Consider the following 19087-nt stretch of genomic DNA (forward strand, 5'->3'; position numbering starts at 1 on the left):
CACCAAGGCTTTATTACTCACTGTGCACTGTCGCCGAAGTACACACGGAAAACCACACCCTGAGCCTATATTCTCAAGAATAAACAGGGGCCCCGAGTGGCCGAGTGGTCTAAAGCGCTCTCCGTTACGGATCACTGCCATCTCACCTCTGTCTGCGTAAGTTCGAGTCTCGGATTCGGCTAATGTGGATGTGTGAGAAAGCTTGCCGGTAGCTTCTCGTGGGTCGGTGGTTCTTTCCGGGTTCTTCCTCCACCATTAATACTGGCCGCCATGTATAGCCTATCATGTGCTGAAAAATGGCGTTAAACCCTACAACAACAACAACAACAACAAGAATAAACAATTACCGTTTAATCCCTACCAATAATGCATCACCATCAAAATGAGAGAGGAAAAAAACTGTTCTAAAAATAGACTAGAACTACATTCGGGTACTGAACTGGACCTATTAATTGTGACCTGATTCCAGGTAACTCGAGTTGCCCTAGGTCAAATACGCATGACCATACCAGATGTGTCTATGAGATAAGTTTGGCCAGCTAAAATTAGTATCGGAAAATGATCTATAGTAATCTATAGTGGGCAGTTTATATAATGTGCCGAAACAACCGAATTGAATCGACCCCGGTACGAACTGGTTTTGTGCGAAAATGACCTGTAAAGTTGCATGTATAAATGAGGTTCCCCATGAGGTATATAATGAAATAATATGATTCAGTAAAACGTAACATATGATGGTTGATCTACATTTAAAATTTGTAAAAATATTATGCCTGTTAGAAATATTTGATTTGCCTGTTACGCGTACCGTAACATGTAATTTAGCAGATTTGTTTATTAAATGACATTATTTATCGAAACAATATGATAACAGATGGCGGACTAACAAAACATGTTATGACTAACGATTAATTCAGGTATTTATGGAGCACTGAGTCAGACCGCACCTAACTCAACCTATCTCGCAGTCATCCAGATCCTTTATGGTTAGGAGCAGGTGGGGGAATTAACCGTGTGCTCCATATCACATAGTCAAAGTTGTCTTCGTCATATGACTGTCAACATCATGATTGGTCAGACCTTCTTGAATATTTTTGTTTACACTTATATCAACCAAGCAAAAGTATACATTTATGTAGCTACGCCCATTGCTTTTTGCCCCGACATTCACATATAACTACGTGTAAAACTATATCTATGATACTCTGACGTATTGTTGATTTACATTAACGACGGCAATATGATTATATAATGTTTATTGCGTATAATATAGAATGCCATGAATGACAAAAACAAAACCAAAACAAATACGACAATTTATCAGACTTCACAAATAAAAAAACTGAAAGCTGAGTTGGATTGATAAAAATGAAAAGAATCCACGGAGAGAGAGAGAGAGAGAGAGAGAATTGTTGTTGTTGTTGTAGGGTTTAACGCCATTTTTCAGCACACGAGAGGCTATACATGGCGGCCAGTATTAATGGTGGAGGAAGAACCCGGGAAAACCCGGGAAAGAACCACCGACCCACGAGAAGCTACTGGCAAGCTTTCTCACATACCCACATTAGCCGAATCCGAGACTCGAACCCACGCAGACAGAGGTGAGATGGCAGTGATCCGTAACGGAGAGCGCTTTAGACCACTCGCGGCCCCGAGAGAGAGAGAGAGAGAGAGAGAGAGAGAGTGTGTGTGTGTGTGTGTGTGTGTGTGTGTGTGTGTGTGTTGCAGTTCAAGTCTATTACATTCTGACCAACACATTTTTAACACTGCTGCATCTTGTGAGGACTAGATGAAGCCATGAATCCACTATCCGGGCGCTACAGAACATCCGATTTTTCCAAGCAATTAGACAAGCGATTGGATATAGGCATAAAGTCTTATCTCCAGTTTTGAAAAATTCTTAACCAATACTAAAATCTGAAAGAAGTTAACATTCCCTTATGTTGCGATTCTGATTTAAATGAATAACTTGTCGCAGATAATGATAGTTTCAATACATGACAACCGTTGCTCTCTCTCTCTCTCTCTCACACACACACACACACACACACACACGAAGATTGTGATAGTTTCGACACATGACAACCATTTCTCTCTCTGTGTCTCTGTCTCACACACACACACACACACACACACACACACAAGCACACACATGGGTAGTTATGTTTCTTGAATATCCTTCTCGGTACTTGGATTGTATCATCAAATGACGGATGTCCCTTTGGGTACTTGGATTGTATGGTCCAGTGATGGATGTCCCTTTGGGTACTTGGATTGTATGGTCCAATGATGGATGTCCCTTTGGGTACTTGGATTGTATGGTCCAATGATGGATGTCCCTTTGGGTACTTGGATTGTATGGTCCAATGATGGATATCCCTTTGGGTACTTGGATTATATGGTCCAATGATGGATGTCCCTTTGGGTACTTGGATGGTATGGTCCAATGATGGATGTCCCTTTGGGTACTTGGATTGTATAGGCCATTGACGGATCTCCCTCTGAGTACTTGGATTGTATAGTCCAATTACGGATGTCCCTTTGGGTACTTGGATTGTATGGTCCAATGACGGATGTCTCTTTGGGTACTTGGATTGTATAGTCCGATCACGGATGTCCCTTTGGGTACTTGGATTGTATAGTCCGATCACGGATGTCCCTTTCGGTACTTGGATTGTATAGTCCAATGACGGATGTCTCTTTGGGTACTTGGATTGTATAGTCCGATCACGGATGTCCCTTTGGATACTTGGATTGTATAGTCCGATCACGGTTGTCCCTTTGGGTTCTTGGATTGTATAGTCCAATGACGGATCTCCCTTTGGGTACTTGGATTGTATAGTCCAATTACGGATGTCCCTTTAGGTACTTGGATTGTATGGTCCAATGACGGATATCCCTTTGGGTACTTGGATTGTATAGTCCGATCAAGGATGTCCCTTTGGGTACTTGGATTGTATAGTCCAATGACGGATGTCCCTTTGGGTACTTGGTTTATATGGTCTAATTACGGATGTCCCTTTGGGTACTTGGATGGTATGGTCCAATGATGAAGGTCTCTTTGGGTACTTGGATTGTATGGTCTAATGATGGATGTCCCTTTGGGTACTTGTATTGTATAGCCCAATGATGGATGTCCCTTTGGGTACTTGGATTGTATAGTCCAATTACGGATGTCCCTTTGGGTACTTGGATTATATGGTCCAGTTACGGATGTCCCTTTGCGTACTTGGATGGTATGGTCCAATGGTGGATGTCCCTTCGGGTACTTTGATTGTATGGTCTAATGACGCATGTCCCTTTGGGTACATGGATTGTATAGTCCAATGACGGAAACCCATATAAAGATTTTAAAACTGAGAGTAGACTTGTTGCCATGTTGCCAGGTAACTGGCTACCGTATTCACATTGGCTGCATTCAAATCACTGATATTGAATGCTATTTTGCGTATATTCATGAACATTACAAAGTATTAGAATAGACTGTGTAACACACGTTTTAAAAGACTTTTCCTTATTTTGTGTCTATTACAAGTAACATTTAATTAAAAGGATTGACCGGCCCATCGTTTCGCGTTCACTGAGGTATGAACATAAAAATCGTTGTGCAAATTTAAGTATGATTCATCTGGATCCGAAACTGCTCAACCCTGTTACTGATCTATCATTTGCTTTGAGAGAGAGAGAGAGAGAGAGAGATCGTGATCAAGTCGATTAAACTCCATTGCAAACACGAAAGTCTCATTTTCACTAGATATCCATTCATAACCGAAGTACTTGAGCTGCTATGATTTAAAAAAAAATGGATCGGCAGTAGGAACTTTGACGTCGAAGTAGATCATTCATAAAGAAGTTTATTCTTACTTTGGTTTTTTAATTCAGGAAAAGAAAATAGACATAAACAAGAGAATCAAAGACAATTTTAGTAAATGTTGTTGCTTTTCGTTAGTTACTTGCTAGTTGTATTACATACCCACACTGGCCGAGCTCGAGACTCAAACCCATGCGGAAAGAGATGAGATTGCATTGATCATTAGAGGCAAGCGTTGTAGATCCTTCGGACACCCGGGACCATCTACTAAATGTTTTATGACTGCAATGATAAGAATTTATATCTTGTGCGATTTGGCAACTTAGGCGATATTCGTATAACCCACCACCACCCTCATCCCCCCAAAAACAAAACATGCACTTGCTCAAAATCAATATTCTTGTCCATGTGACGTTCCCCTCACATGTATTTGCAGTGTACATTGTTTGTTTTTGTTGATTTTATTGACACTATTAACAAATTATGGTCCATATCATGCCTTGAAAATGAGAGGTAAATACCTTTTGCCTAGGTCACACTGAGGCAGTCGACCAGGTTGGTCTAGAAGGGTATCGAACCCGCTACCCTTAGATTACAAGTTCAACACTCTAACTGAGCTATTGCGGCTCTCCCGGCAAAACAGTCTGTAGACGCAATGTGTCAGACTGCACACATATTGACTCAAGCAGAGCTCGCTTCCCTTTCACTTTGTATGTTTTATATCAATACAATAATGATAGCCAACTTATATTCACTTTGTATGTTTGATACCAATACAATAATGATAGCCAACTTATATTCACTTTGTATGTTTGATATCAATACAATAATGATAGCCAACTTATATTCACTTTGTATGTTTCATATCAATACAATAATGATAGCCAACTTATATTCACTTTGTATGTTTGATACCAATACAATAATGATAGCCAACTTATATTCACTTTGTATGTTTGATATCAATACAATAATGATAGCCAACTTATATTCACTTTGTATGTTTCATATCAATACAATAATGATAGCCAACTTATATTCACTTTGTATGTTTCATATCAATACAATAACACTGGTCAACAGTGAAATCATTACTGACTTGAAAAGGCCCTAATCTGTAGTATTTTGGTGTGCCGAACACGAATATAACCGTGAAAAATTTGTATTGGCTCTCGTTTTGAAGATATTCATATACCTCATTTTCTATGTTTCACTGTGTAAATTTCTCCAGTAGGACTGCAGCAACATCCGGAATAATGATGTAACATTGCATAATACCATCATGCTCACATCATCCACAGTTGATTGCATCATTTTCTGATGCAATGCAATACTAATGCCATGCGGCTGCTGAAGTAAGTTGACGTCAGCAGTGTACTATACATGTGTAGGCCTATTATACTAATGCCAGGCGGCTGCTGAAGCTGACGTAAGCAGTGTACTATATAAAGCCCAATCAGATAGGTTCAGCATTTAAAATATTTTAGACGTTGTGCGAGACAGTTCAAGCTACTGTTACATAAAACTTATTATTTTATCCATTTACGTACAATAAAGAACAGTAATGCCTCGAAAGTGTGTTAATACCGCGGACAATTTTTGCTATATTTGTGGGGAAGTGACATTTGCCAACCAGAAGAAAAGTATCAATTCTCAAGTGAAGAAGGCATATCATCTTTACTTCGGATGCAAGGTTGGTGACCAAGACAAGCCTTGGGCTCCGCATATATGCTGTGCTACATGTACAACACAGCTTTCACAGTGGTTGAATTGCAAAAGGTCATCAATGCCGTGTGCAGTCCCAATGGTGTGGAGAGAGCCAAGCAACCACCTAAATGACTGTTACTTCTGCTTGGTTCCTCCTCTTTCCGGCGGAATAACGAAGCGAAAGAAGTCGAGAATAGTCTACCCAAACATTCCGTCTGCATTGAGACCAGTTCCACATGGTGAGGGACTTCCTATTCCAGAACCTCCAGCAGAATATTCTCTTGATTCATCTGACGAAGACAAAGGTGAATCGACCTGTTCTTCTCCTGGTCCATCAGCATGCAGTGATCCAGATTTTCACTGTGGTGCATCATCAACCCCACACAGAATAACACAGGAAGAACTAAATGACCTGATTCGTGATTTGGACTTATCAAAGAACAAGGCAGAATTGCTAGGATCAAGACTCCAACAATGGAATCTTCTAGAAGAAGATGTCACAATTACTGCATATCGAAAGCGCCACCAGCAATTGGAGCCTTTCTTCAGAAAGGAAAGTAATCTGATATTCTGTTCCGATATTGAGGGCCTCATGAATGCTTTAAAAATCACTCATGACCCACAAGAATGGAGACTATTTGTGGACTCTTCGAAACTGAGTCTCAAGGCTGTGCTTTTGCACAATGGAAACATTCTTCCATCTATTCCAGTAGCGTATGCTGTCCACATGAAAGAGACATACGATAACTTAAGGCAGCTACTGAATTCCATTGAGTATAACAAGTACAGCTGGCACCTCTGTGGTGATTTGAAGGTAGTTGCCCTTTTAATGGGACTGCAGCAAGGATATACAAAATACATGTGTTTCTTATGCGAGTGGGATAGCCGAGCAAGGGAAATGCACTACATGAGGAAGGAATGGACTCACAGGCAGAATGTAGCCATTGGAGAGAAGAATATCCAACACCCAGCTCTGGTTGAGGCTCAGAAAATCTTGCTACCACCCCTTCACATCAAACTAGGTTTGATGAAGAACTTCGTGAAAGCCATTGACCGGACTTTGCCAGCATTCCGATACCTGCATGAAAAATTCCCTCGACTCAGCGAAGCAAAGATTAAAGAGGGAGTTTTTGTGGGTCCTCAGATTCGAGAGCTTTTCAAAGATGACCGGTTCAACAACTTGCTGGAAGGTGACGCGAAACAAGCATGGAATGCTTTTCGCCTAGTTTCTACAAACTTCCTCGGAAATGTTAGGGCAGAAAACTATAAGGAACTAGTAGAAGACATGTTGATGAAGTATAAGAAACTTGGCTGCAATATGTCTCTAAAGATTCACTTCCTTCATTCCCATTTGGATTTCTTTCCTAGCAACTGTGGTATTGTTAGTGATGAACACGGCGAACGTTTTCATCAAGATATCGCAACAATGGAACAAAGATACCAGGGAAAATGGTCCACTACAATGCTGGCTGACTACTGCTGGACACTCCTCAGAGATGCTCCCGAACAGCTGTACAAGAGACAGGCGAAGAAATCTAAGATGTAGTCAATGACTTGATTTTTTATAGGTAGGCTATTACAGTTGACCTTTTACTATTGGAATGCATTTCGTTATGTAAACATTAATTTCTTGCAGATTACAAAAAAACTAGAGCCAATTTTGCAATTTGACTGTCATATTCGTGTTCAGCACATAAAAATTGATAAGAATTGACTAATTTTATTTCAGTAACATGACTTTTGTAAAAATTTGTTGTCCAGTGTAATGATAGCCAACTTATATTCACTTTGTATGTTTGATATCAATACAATAATGATAGCCAAATTATATTCACTTTGTATGTTTGATATCAATACAATAATGATAGCCAACTTATATTCACTTTGTATGTTTGATATCAATACAATAATGATAGCCAACTTATATTCAAGAAAGATCCTACTCTAGATTCAGTAAGCACATACTGTTTGTTCATCAAGATGAAAATAAATGATGGGTTTTACAGCGACCTGTTTATAGCAAATCATCGTTAGAAATCAACGTGACGACTACCACTATGCAATTCAATGCGCTAATTGTGGTATAGATGACAGTGGAACGAAACAGGTAAATTAATATAGGAATCAAGGTTTAAAAAATCTGAAAAGTAACTAAAGACAGGTCTTGAATAAGCAGAGACGGGGGCGCAGAAAAATCTACTGTACCGATCTATGACGTGTTTATTTACGTGTTAATGGGTTTAGTCTCGTAAAATAGGGATGGTGTCTTGCTAGAATGAATTAATCCAACCAGTCCTGGTGACTATTGTTTGCAATATTTTGCGCAGTGGATTATTTTTCCACATGTGTGTTATCTTGATACTTTTCCGACAAAGAATTTAAACGTAGAATTATGTACCTGACTAACTGTAACAAACCCGTCTCACCTTTTGCCAGAGGTATACTCTAATCAAGCATTGTATATAAGTAAATAATTATTGATCAGAATTACGTCAATGACACAAGAGGGTAATTACAAGTACCATTTGCAATGCTTTTGTAATAAACATTAACTGTAACGATTCTCTAGTGCTGTATGCATAGATGGATGGATGATGGATGGGTGGATGGGTGGATGCTGTACGTAGGTTGATTCGCACGATAGTGCTCAAGTCGTCTGCATGTATGTTTACATAATGGTCATTTAGTGGAAACTTAGACCAACAAGTTGTTCTCCACTATTTTTGGTTTGACTGGCGGCGGAGACCAACGGTGTTATGCACTAATTGTGATGAACCGTCCGCAGGTGTATCTGCGGATGATCGGGCCGCGCGCTATTAATTAATAAATTTATTTAGACTAACCTTCGTATCCAGACGGTAAGTATAATCCCTCTTCTAATGATCCACTGCATTAAATCCTTTAAAACACTCACTTTTTTAGTATAAATTCCTGTCAGAACAGAACTCCTGTGTATTCATCGGATGTTGACCTCAGATTTCAATTACCCACGCATGCATGTAAAGCTGCATCACCACATGGCAAGAGTAACGCGTGGAAACCGTCTAGCGAGGCATGTATCACTGGGAACTGACCAATGCTTGGGTGAAAGCTGTGCCGTTACGGCAGAAATTTAGGAGAGAGAGAGAGAGAGAGAGACGTCATGTCAGAAATGTGAGATAGAGTGAATGATAAATAAATTGTAAATCCATCAAAACTGTTATTGAGAAAATCGCGTCCGGCGCAATTAGACACTGCAAGGGTGGGGGCAGCTCGAGATTCGTTCGTAGGAACGGGCTAATTCATAGGGAGTTTATCACTCCGGAGGGTAAGAGGTACTGGCAAGTGGTCGTACCCCAGAGATACAGATTTCAAATACTTAGGGTGGCCCATGAGTCTAGCATGGCAGGACACATAGGTAAGGCGAAAACCACCAGTAGAGTAGTCGCTGAATTCTACTGGCCTGGTGTTAATGGCGATGTCACACGGTTCTGTAGGTCTTGCGATGTATGCCAGAAAACCGTATGTAAGGGAAGGGTTACAAGGGTGCCCTTGGGACAGATGCCATTAATAGATACACCGTTTAAAAGAGTGTCCCTTGGGTGTTTCAAGGGAATGGGTAGATCAAGTCGATGTGAGTGCAGAGTTGACCAAAGACCAGCGTCAACAAATTAATGCGCTTTTGGTTAAATACTCAGATGTATTCACCGACAGACCAGGTTGTACAACCTTGGTAGACCTCAAAATTAAACTGAATACATCTGACCCCATTAGAATCAAAGGTTATCCGGTACCATACAACGCACGAGAAGCTGTGGACGAAGAGGTGAGTAAAATGTTAGATCTGGGGGTGATTGAACCCTCCAACTCGCTATATTCTTCTCCCGTAGTGCTAGTCAGAAAAAAATATGGGACGAACCGATTCTGTATCGACTTTCGACAGTTAAATAAAATCACGGTGTTCGATGCGGAACCAATGCCAGATATGGAAGGTCTATTTGCGAAGTTGTCGGGCAACCGATGGATTTCCAAATTAGATCTGTCCAAGGGATATTGGCAGGTTCCCATTGTTCAAGAGTCCCGTACATTGACAGCATTTGCGACCCAGAAAGGATTATATCATTTCAAGGTAATACCATTCGGGTTAGTAGGTGCCAGTGCCACCTGTTGTCGTTTGATGTGCAGGTTGCTAAGAGGTTTAGCAAGCGTTGATAGCTTTGTAGATGACATATCTGTGTACACGAATACTTGGAGTGAGCACGTGTCCGTCTTGGGGGAATTCTTCGATAGACTCCGCAGAGCAAACCTCACAGTGAGACCCACTAAATGCAGTATTGGCTATACAGATTTAGATTGTTTGGGTCATAGGGTCAGTGATTCGGGTCAGTTGAAACCTCACCCCAAGCAAGTGGAAGCGATTAGGAACGCACCTAAACCGGACAACAAAACGCAAGTTCGTTCGTTTCTAGGTCTAGTAGGGTTTTATAGAAAGTTTATACCAACCTTTGCAGCCATTGCTAGCCCACTGTCTAATCTGACAAAGAAGGGGCAACCCAACAAAGTAGAGTGGGGACCGCCACAAAATAGAGCTTTTTTGCGCGCTGAAAGAGAAACTAATCAGTACACCTTTATTAAAATTGCCAGATGTTAGCAAACCCTTTATTTTAAGAACAGATGCCTCTGAAACTGGGTTGGGAGCAGTTTTGCTGCAAGAGCAAGATAACATTAAGTTACCCGTAGCTCACTCGAGTAGAAAATTGCTACTCAGGGAGAAAAACTATTCAGTTATTGAGAAAGAGTGTTTGGCCGTTGTGTGGGGAATTGTGAAGTATCATGCATATCTTTTTCGGAGAGATTTCGTTCTCGAGACTGATCACCAATTCCTATTGAATTTAAACAAGGCCAAGGTCTCTAACGCTCGATTGATGCGTTGGGCGCTGACACTACAACCCTATCGCTTCCGTGTAGAGGCAATAAGAGGAGTTGAAAATATAGGGGCAGATTACTTGAGTAGGGCATGATTGGAAATTTAGATACATTTTTATCCAGTATAGAAAATCCAGATTGCAGTATTACCGTTGTAAATAGTGTAATATAGCGTTAGTAGTTATGTTTCTTTTATTCTGTAAGGGTATTTAAAAAAAATGTGTACATTTATTTTCTCTTGGGGGGAGGTATTGTCATAGAATTAGGCAAAGAAATAACTTGGTTTTGTCTTAAAACTATTCGACTATTTCTCGTTGTACATGCGTACAACGTTATCTAGGGTGAATGTGTTTTTGCAGGTAAGCGACTGTATCAACATGTACCTAGCCACAGAGATTACTTGTGACGAGGTAACATGACTAACATGATATGCATGGGTATTCTACCCTGACTTGTACTCACTCTCCTATGGATTAAAGTACGACCAATTTCTAAAACCACACTGGTCGTTTTTAGATCACGTCAAGGAGTATACACTCTCCATTGTTCCCCAGCCATAGGGTTAAATGTTAAATTTACATTTTTCATTTGATATGCGAAGCTTATTCGGTTTGTAATGTCTTACCGCGTAATAATGTATTTATTGCAACGCAGATTTAAAGTACTGAATTACAAGTAACTGTTAGAGGTTAAAGTATTATCATATATCTAGAGATTATACAGAAACTATTATTATGACCAATTTGGTTTTATTGTAGCTGACTGTGTTTGAAGCTGATTCTGACTGTTATTGTAGCTGATTGTGACTGTCGCTGTGATTGTGTCTATGAAGTGTGATTGTCAACGTGACTGTGAATATGACTAGAGCGGTCTGAAGCTGTCCGAAGCCGTCTAAAGTTGCTTAGAGCTATTTGGAGTTTCCAGAACATTTAATCCTACTTGCTGTTGATACGTATGTATGTACGTATGTCTGTGCCACGGACGTAGACGTAGCAAATTAGAAAAAGTGCTGTATGCTGTCTGTACGTGTAACGTATGACTGTACTCGTGGTGGATTCATAAAGGGTGCGAGCGGTCGGTAAGAGTGTGGACCAACCCAAGGAATCGTGCGACTGTACAAGGGGTCTAGAAGCGTACGTTTGGATCAATTGTTGTTCCATTGCATTTTTTATATACATAAGATTATTTTGAATCTTCGTTATGTTCATAAGATTATTTTGAATCTTAGTTGTGTTCTTATGATTATTTTGAATCTTAATAGAATTCATATTCGAGATTATGTAAATCTCTTATTGTGTAAAATACTGTTTGAAGCGTATGTACAGTCCATGAGGTTTCTTGGATCTGTACTTCATTTTGATTTAATATTTTTGGTTTATTTTCGATGTATGAATGTTGTGTGTTGAGAGCGTGAGAGATTCATTGTATTTTTACATCATATATTTATCTTTATTAATTCATTCATAAATTTCTATCTTTCTCACATTGTGTTTGTCTTATTCATTTAGTCCAAAAACACACTCGGTTGCAATTCTGCGACATACATATATACATATATATATACTTTACACTACTTATAAGAAGAACATGATTATTATGATGAACATTATTAATAACATTTGCAATTAAAACATAAAATCGACTAGGAATAAACTGGTTTTAACTAGTTTGACACGGATTGAGTCGGTTGGAATAGGATTGAACCGTTTAAAACCGGTCAAATCCTGTCCAATACAGCCTTAAAACATAACATCGGCTTGAACCAGTTTTGAACCAGGATAACTGGTTTGGATTAGTTTGAAACGGATGGAACTGGTTTGAATCACTTTGAACCGCTTAAATGTGTATGTATGTATGTATGTATGTATGTATGTATGTATGTATGTATGTATGTATGTATGCATGTCTACGTACTTATGTATGTATGTATGTATGCAAATTACTAATAAAACCAGGATATTACAATTTAGATTTTATATAGCATATATATATATATATATATATATATATATATATATATATATATATATATATATATATATATAGTAATAAATATTTAATTAAAAATAATTTAATTATACAATAAAATTAAGAATGTACACATTGCTAATCATCGAAATAAAATATATCATGAATACATGGCGAGCTTTTCGCAGTTACAGCTGATTTCACATATAACTATTGAGAGCATTGTCCTAGTGATCACATTCTTTTTTTAATAGAAAGGATGATTGTATATGAATGAAATTTTATTTACATTACATACATGGGAAAATTCTATATATGAAAATGAATATAGATATTATATACTTGTTAACCGAATCATCTTTAAAATAATATACAAATATTACGGGGGAGACTGTCAGCCGTTCCAAATTATATTTCAGAACGTTGCCCAGTTCACGCTACGAGGAAGCCGTCTCCCACAGTGAACCACCTAAGTTTTAGTTTTTAGTTTTTGTCCTATGTAAGTAAAATTGCCTAATTTATATTTCATAGATGAATTCATACTTCATACTTTGGTTACATTTTAATCCGAACTTTAAACGCGATGGTAACTAGATGGAAAAAGACATATCTATGTTGAGTATTCGGGTCGAATATCGATTTTTCATATCTATCTTTGCGATCTTATAGTGAAATGAGCATGTAAATTGTAGTTTTAAGTTGGTTATATATTTAAAAATTGAAAATGACCAATATCTTTGCTGATTATTCAGGTGGATAAGCGACTATTCAAAGATATCTATCTATGCAATCTTATACTGAAACGGGCATGTAAATTTAAATTTTCAGTTGGCCATATATTTTAAAATAGACAAAGAAATATATTTGCTGAGCAATCATCTCAGAAAGCGACTTTTCAAATATATCATTCTATGCAAGTATTTTACGAATCCACCTATGTCAATTTTAGTCTTAGTTGTGCATATATTTTAAAAGAGAAAAAGACATATCTTTGCTGAGTATTCAGGTCACAACGCGACTTTTCAAATATATCCAACTATGTTTCTTATTTTGAACATACTACCTAAGGATGGACTTACCAAAAGATTAATATTTCATTTAGCAAGAAAAGAATTTTCGCCATCTTCACGTGACAAAGGGTCTTTAGCTACACCGTAATCAAAAGTTAATTCGATCCCTAACGGAATATCTACCAGCGCGTATCATACGTTAAGTCGATCATCAAGCAGGCTTCGAGATCAGGTTAGGGTTAGCCCTAGAGTGGTTTACTAACCTTTTTTTAGTTTGATCCTTAGAAAGATTATGATACGTGCAACGTCTATTGCCGTCGATGCAATATTTAATGCCCTTGAACTAAAAAAAAGAACATAAAGTGATTTATCTAGTGTATATTAAAGTCGTAGAGCCAGAGGCCGTCCGCGTGAGATATCAAATCGCCATGGTAATCACATACTACCGGGCCTTTCTTGATATCCTCCTTGGCATATAACGGCTTTTCTAATTCGTGGGTCATTGCGAAAATGAGTCATATGAGATGCGATGAGGAGAGAAGGGTACAGAACACGAAGTCGCGACTATTTCAGCGTACGTCCTGTACGTCCTTTCTGGCATCAGTGGCAAAACCTACAACAAAAACGCCATGTTCTTTCATGTATAACGCAAGAGATTACAGAGTATTGAACAAAATATGTACTAATATTTATTCAGCGTATGCTATTTTATCATATAATCAATATATCACTCATTATCTGCATGTTACAAGTAATATCATTGCAATTTGAACGGACGTTAACAAATATCGAACGTTTATTAATTGTCTGAATACACTGGATAATGTTTTGGTGCTATTGAAATTATTTAAATATCGCAATAGAGGAACACTTAATAACGGAATATAATGCATGAATTACAGGTACCTCTTTAGATGTCCACTGCTCATTCATATCCTGGTAAATGTAATTTCGGACTGAAGTGGCGTGAAAGGGAGAGTTGTATCTTCCCCGACACGTGGCCCTTTCCTTCTGGTGGAATTTTTACGGTTATGCCATCTTTGTATTTTCCATAATTCAACGTCGGGCAAGCAAATGTGTTAATAACAATATTTGAGGATCCAAATATGGTGTAATAGTTGTATATACATCTACACGTAAGCGATATATGCATATCTGATATTTTTTACCTATGTTTTCATTATAACAATATCGTCCGCAGTGCTAGCAGTTGAAGAAAAAAAAACGCGATTAGAGGTAATAGTACACAATCAAAGTTAAAGTCCTATGTGGCCTCTACAAAGAGCTGAAATTTCGAATTATCATTTTACAACACTTTTGAATAGAGATTTCTAACTAAAGAATATAACATAGTGGTATAATACTAATACTACTACTACTACTACTACTACTACTAATAATAATAATAATAATAATAATAATAATAATGATAATAATAATAATAATGTGATTTGGATTTTTAACGTAGCTTCAAAACAAAATTCAGTCAGATCGCTACTATATGTGCAGTGTGGCAGTTTATAGTGATATCCAGCACTGGGGCATCATGCCGCAGACATGTAGTATCCTGACACCAGGCCGACCAATCCTAACACTAACCTCTTAATTCTGAACGCCCAGCGAGGTAGCTGTTAGTACCAGTTTTGTAATTCTTTGGTATGACTCGACCGGGAATCGAACCCACGACCTCCCGCATCCGAGGCGGACGCTCTAACCACTATGCCACCGGAGCGGTAATAATAATAATAATAATAATAATAATAATAATAATTGTTTATTATTAATAGTAAATAGGGAAAAACATAATTCATAATATTGGTTTAAATGAACAAATTTAAACATAATTCTCTGCAGGACCGAGATGCCACAGCAAACCGCAGGAAAAAATTCTCAGCAGTTGCCGAGAAATGGGTCCATGAAGACAAAGTTGGACTTCGAAATTTTCACGACCACTCGCTAACAGTCAGAGTGCCAAAGCTTTCAACCAGCGATAGGCGACCGCTGGCTTCCTGCGAAAGAGAACCACAGTAGTAAAAATTTCGAAGTCCAACTTTTTCCACTATTTTCTTGAGCGTATAGGCATAACTCTCTTTGAAAACATGTGCTGGCCGTCGCACTAGATTGGAAAATGAATACTACTACAACTATTACTACTACTACAACTAATAATAATAATAATAATAATGAGCTATGTTTGCTGGCTTGCGTAGGTCGGATTTTGGCCAGTAAAACAGGAAAATATCAGATCTAACGAAGCTGTAGATCTGTAATATACGATTAGTAGAGTAGTGATTTTAATAAAATGAATGCATACATTAATTAAATTAAATATGCAAATTTGTATATAAGCGAAGCGAAAGCCGCCTATCAACCAGCGATATGCGACCGCTGGCTTTCAGCGAGAGAACCACAGTAGCGAAAAATTACTGCTAAGTCCAATTTTTTTACAGTTTTCTGAGTGTATAGGCATAATAGGCGTATATGAACGTATAGGCATATAATAATACAAAGTAGATAAATGTGACTTACCGATCTGATGCTTGCAAATGACTTGATCGTAAAATGATCTTTAAATAATGTTGGAACTTGTCTCCAGGAAAAAGTCACAGTTGTGTCCTCAGTTGATCAATGAAATGTCACTAATTTATCTCGATCACAGAACAGTTGTGCAAATTTCTTGTAGTTTTTCAATGTCACAACGATACGAAATGTCGCAAAGACAGGATTTGAAAGATTATTTTTCAAGGTACTATTCGGAAGAATATACGATTGAAAATCGGAAAGAGTAACTTTTTACATGGGTTCTTATATCAATCAAGCACGTGGTTAACACAATACATCAAAATAAAATGTCCCAGCAACTAACCAATAGCAAGAAATCACGTGTGTTTTATCATTCGGCTACACGGTTAATTTATGATCCTATCCCCACCACGTGAAAATTGTTGAAAAGGAGCAGCCCCACCCACTGACGCATGGTTACCCAAAAATTCACTAGTCATCTCAGTAGTATGGCTAAGCTATAATATTGGGTCACAGCATCATTGCGCATTTTTACAGAGGCACGTGCACATTTGTAGGCAAGCCTCTATAATCCAATTAGCTAACTAATTGCGCATTTGTTTAGATTTTGCAATGAGAACGAATGGAGTCTTTGGTTCTACATTTATCGGTTTGAATCTATTATGTATATTTGTGCATTTTAGTAGTAGTGGACTAGGTAGCGCTAACCCCCTTCTTCTGTTTGATCTATACAGATTTTCCTTTAATATATAGTGTATTTTAAAGCCCCATATAAATTTTATTATTTCATTATCTATTTTATTTAATTCTTTATTTTCTATATCTACTGATTTCATGATGTAGTTCATATTCGAGTAGAAGTATGTTTTGGCCACTGGGGCCCGCTCCATTATGCACGATGGCGTTTGTGCCCGGATGTATATATTTTCCTTTATTTTCCTCAGCATACTCTTATTGTTTTTCCCAAAGTAAACTCCAAATGATTTTACCCTCTTTTTCACTAGGTGTGGTGGTAATCCCGGGTGGTTACCCCACCAGTTGCCTATTTTTTATTCATCTTCAGGTAAATCAATTTATGATCGGACACTTTGATATCCATAAATGCTGCGTTTGTATATGCATTTTTATTATAATTAGTACAGTAGAACTTATCCAGTCTACTACCCTTGTTTCCATTGTACTCAATGTAAAAGAAACAGATTACGGTTAGTTATATGTTTCAATGGCCCGTTGCAGATATACTCACTTTGTTCACAATAGTTTTATTGTCGTGAGGTAATGCCGCTACGGTGGATCTTAGTATGGTGCCTAGTGTTTATGATCTCGATATCAAATGATTCCACTGTTCGAGCCCAATTATCCCTTCCTACGTCTTTGTCTAATCTAATAGCCTGGGGAGGTTTTGGAAAAAGGCGCCAAATCTGTAATCTTGAGAACCTAGTGCGTGCGTCTAGTTTCTTCAGGCGTAGTAAAATTTATGTTCTTTGTTCAGTGAACTTACTTTGTATGTTAGTATTAAGTTTGATAATTATACTATTATTAGTGTTTTATTTAAATAGTTATTCAATTTTGATTAATACTGATTTCGGAGAATTTCTGGAACATATTGCTATAACAACACGGCGCAATATCCGTATCTGACATATAGTTGGCAAGGCTGTTTGTCCATCTGTATTTTAAAAACCAGTATGTATACTTTGTAATTAATCGATATCTCTTTAGCTACAAATTATCACATCCGGTATGGCCATATGTTTCCTGTGTAGCCTGATTGTACAACAAACACGCCCTTATGCATTAGTTTAAATCGATCTATGCCAATATATCTAGTTCCGCTTAAATATGTTTTCATTTATCTGTCAGTATATCTGTCTGTCTGTCTGTCTGCATGCATGCATGTATGTATGTATGTATGTATGCATGTATGTATGCATGTATGTATGTATCTCTATGTTCAGCTATATTTTGTGTGTGAGATTAAAATATTATTAATATCATTATTATTAGTATTGTCTGTCTGTATGCATGCATGCATGTATGTATGTATGTATGTATGTATGTATGTATGTATCTCTATGTTCAGCTATATTTTTTGTGTGAGATTAAAATATTATTAATATCATTATTATTATTATTGTCATTATTAATAATAATTTCATTATTATTAATATCAATATTATAATTATAATTATAATTATTATTATTATTATTATTATTATTATTATTTACGTGTAAAAGATAGTGAAAAGATGGACTTCATAAATTGTTGGTTTTTGAGAAGTCACTTAAAACTTGTTACAATATTTTTAATAGTGGCCATATTTGACGGTTGGCATCATATACATAATTTGGAAAGCCCTTTGTACCAGGATTGTATGTACCAAAGTTTAAAACAGCCAGTGAAAGAAATGGGGACTTGCTTAGAAGTATACAATGATGTGTAAAAACAGCAGCTTTAAGTCACCATAGTGTAAACTGCACAACATGTTGGCATTATTCAAAAGTCTGTGGGGAGGAAGCACTAACAGCATTCCTGGACCTTCATAATAGTGACTAATCTAAACATGACAGAAAATAATAAGAATATCCTGCTAGACGTCCTGAAAATGAAACTCTTCTGTGATGTTGTAGAAAGACTGCAACTGAACAAAAACACACAGAAATATGAGGCTGTGAACAGATCAATCAGTGTTTCATTACCTAAAAATGTAACTATTCATGAAACGTAGAGACAAGAGTGCATTCAACAATACACAGACTCAATAACAGACTAGGGTCATCACTGAAAACAAAAGTAGAACACTTGGAAGGTATACTCTCACCATGGACTCTCAGATCACTGGATACAATGGATAAGGGCTGTACTTACCATCAGTTGTATCAAAAGTGGCCAAAAACCAAGCAATGTATTCTGGCAAGACGGGCAAATATGACACAGGCTCATCTGAGATACAGAACTAAGCATGGCAATAGAAAGTCTGACTACTGCAAAGGACTGCTGGACTCCAGGTGAACGTTCCTATCCTTGAGTTTAGCAGGAGCCAAAGAACACTGGAGACAGAAAAGATGATCTTAGTCCATGTACAAAATGACAGTGCTCAAAGACACCATGAAAAACACATGATACAGAAGGAAAAACTGTCATGGGGAAATCCGCGGGTAA

General features: G+C 37.7%; 1 protein-coding gene across 1 annotated transcript in view; it reads right to left on the reverse strand.

Annotated features, from left to right (window-relative positions):
- LOC149800683 (arrestin domain-containing protein 3-like) overlaps positions 1-16501 on the reverse strand; it is a 32402-nt gene extending 15901 nt beyond the window's left edge. The window contains exon 1 of the mRNA XM_089954715.1: positions 15931-16501. The gene's annotated coding sequence lies outside the window, so the exon portion shown is untranslated. The remainder of the gene's footprint in view (positions 1-15930) is intronic.
- Between the last annotated feature and the right edge of the window lie 2586 nt (positions 16502-19087).

The sequence above is a fragment of the Sinohyriopsis cumingii genome, chromosome 4 (assembly GCF_028554795.1).
Source record: "Sinohyriopsis cumingii isolate HCF-2022 chromosome 4, ASM2855479v2, whole genome shotgun sequence".
NCBI lineage: Eukaryota > Metazoa > Mollusca > Bivalvia > Unionida > Unionidae > Sinohyriopsis > Sinohyriopsis cumingii.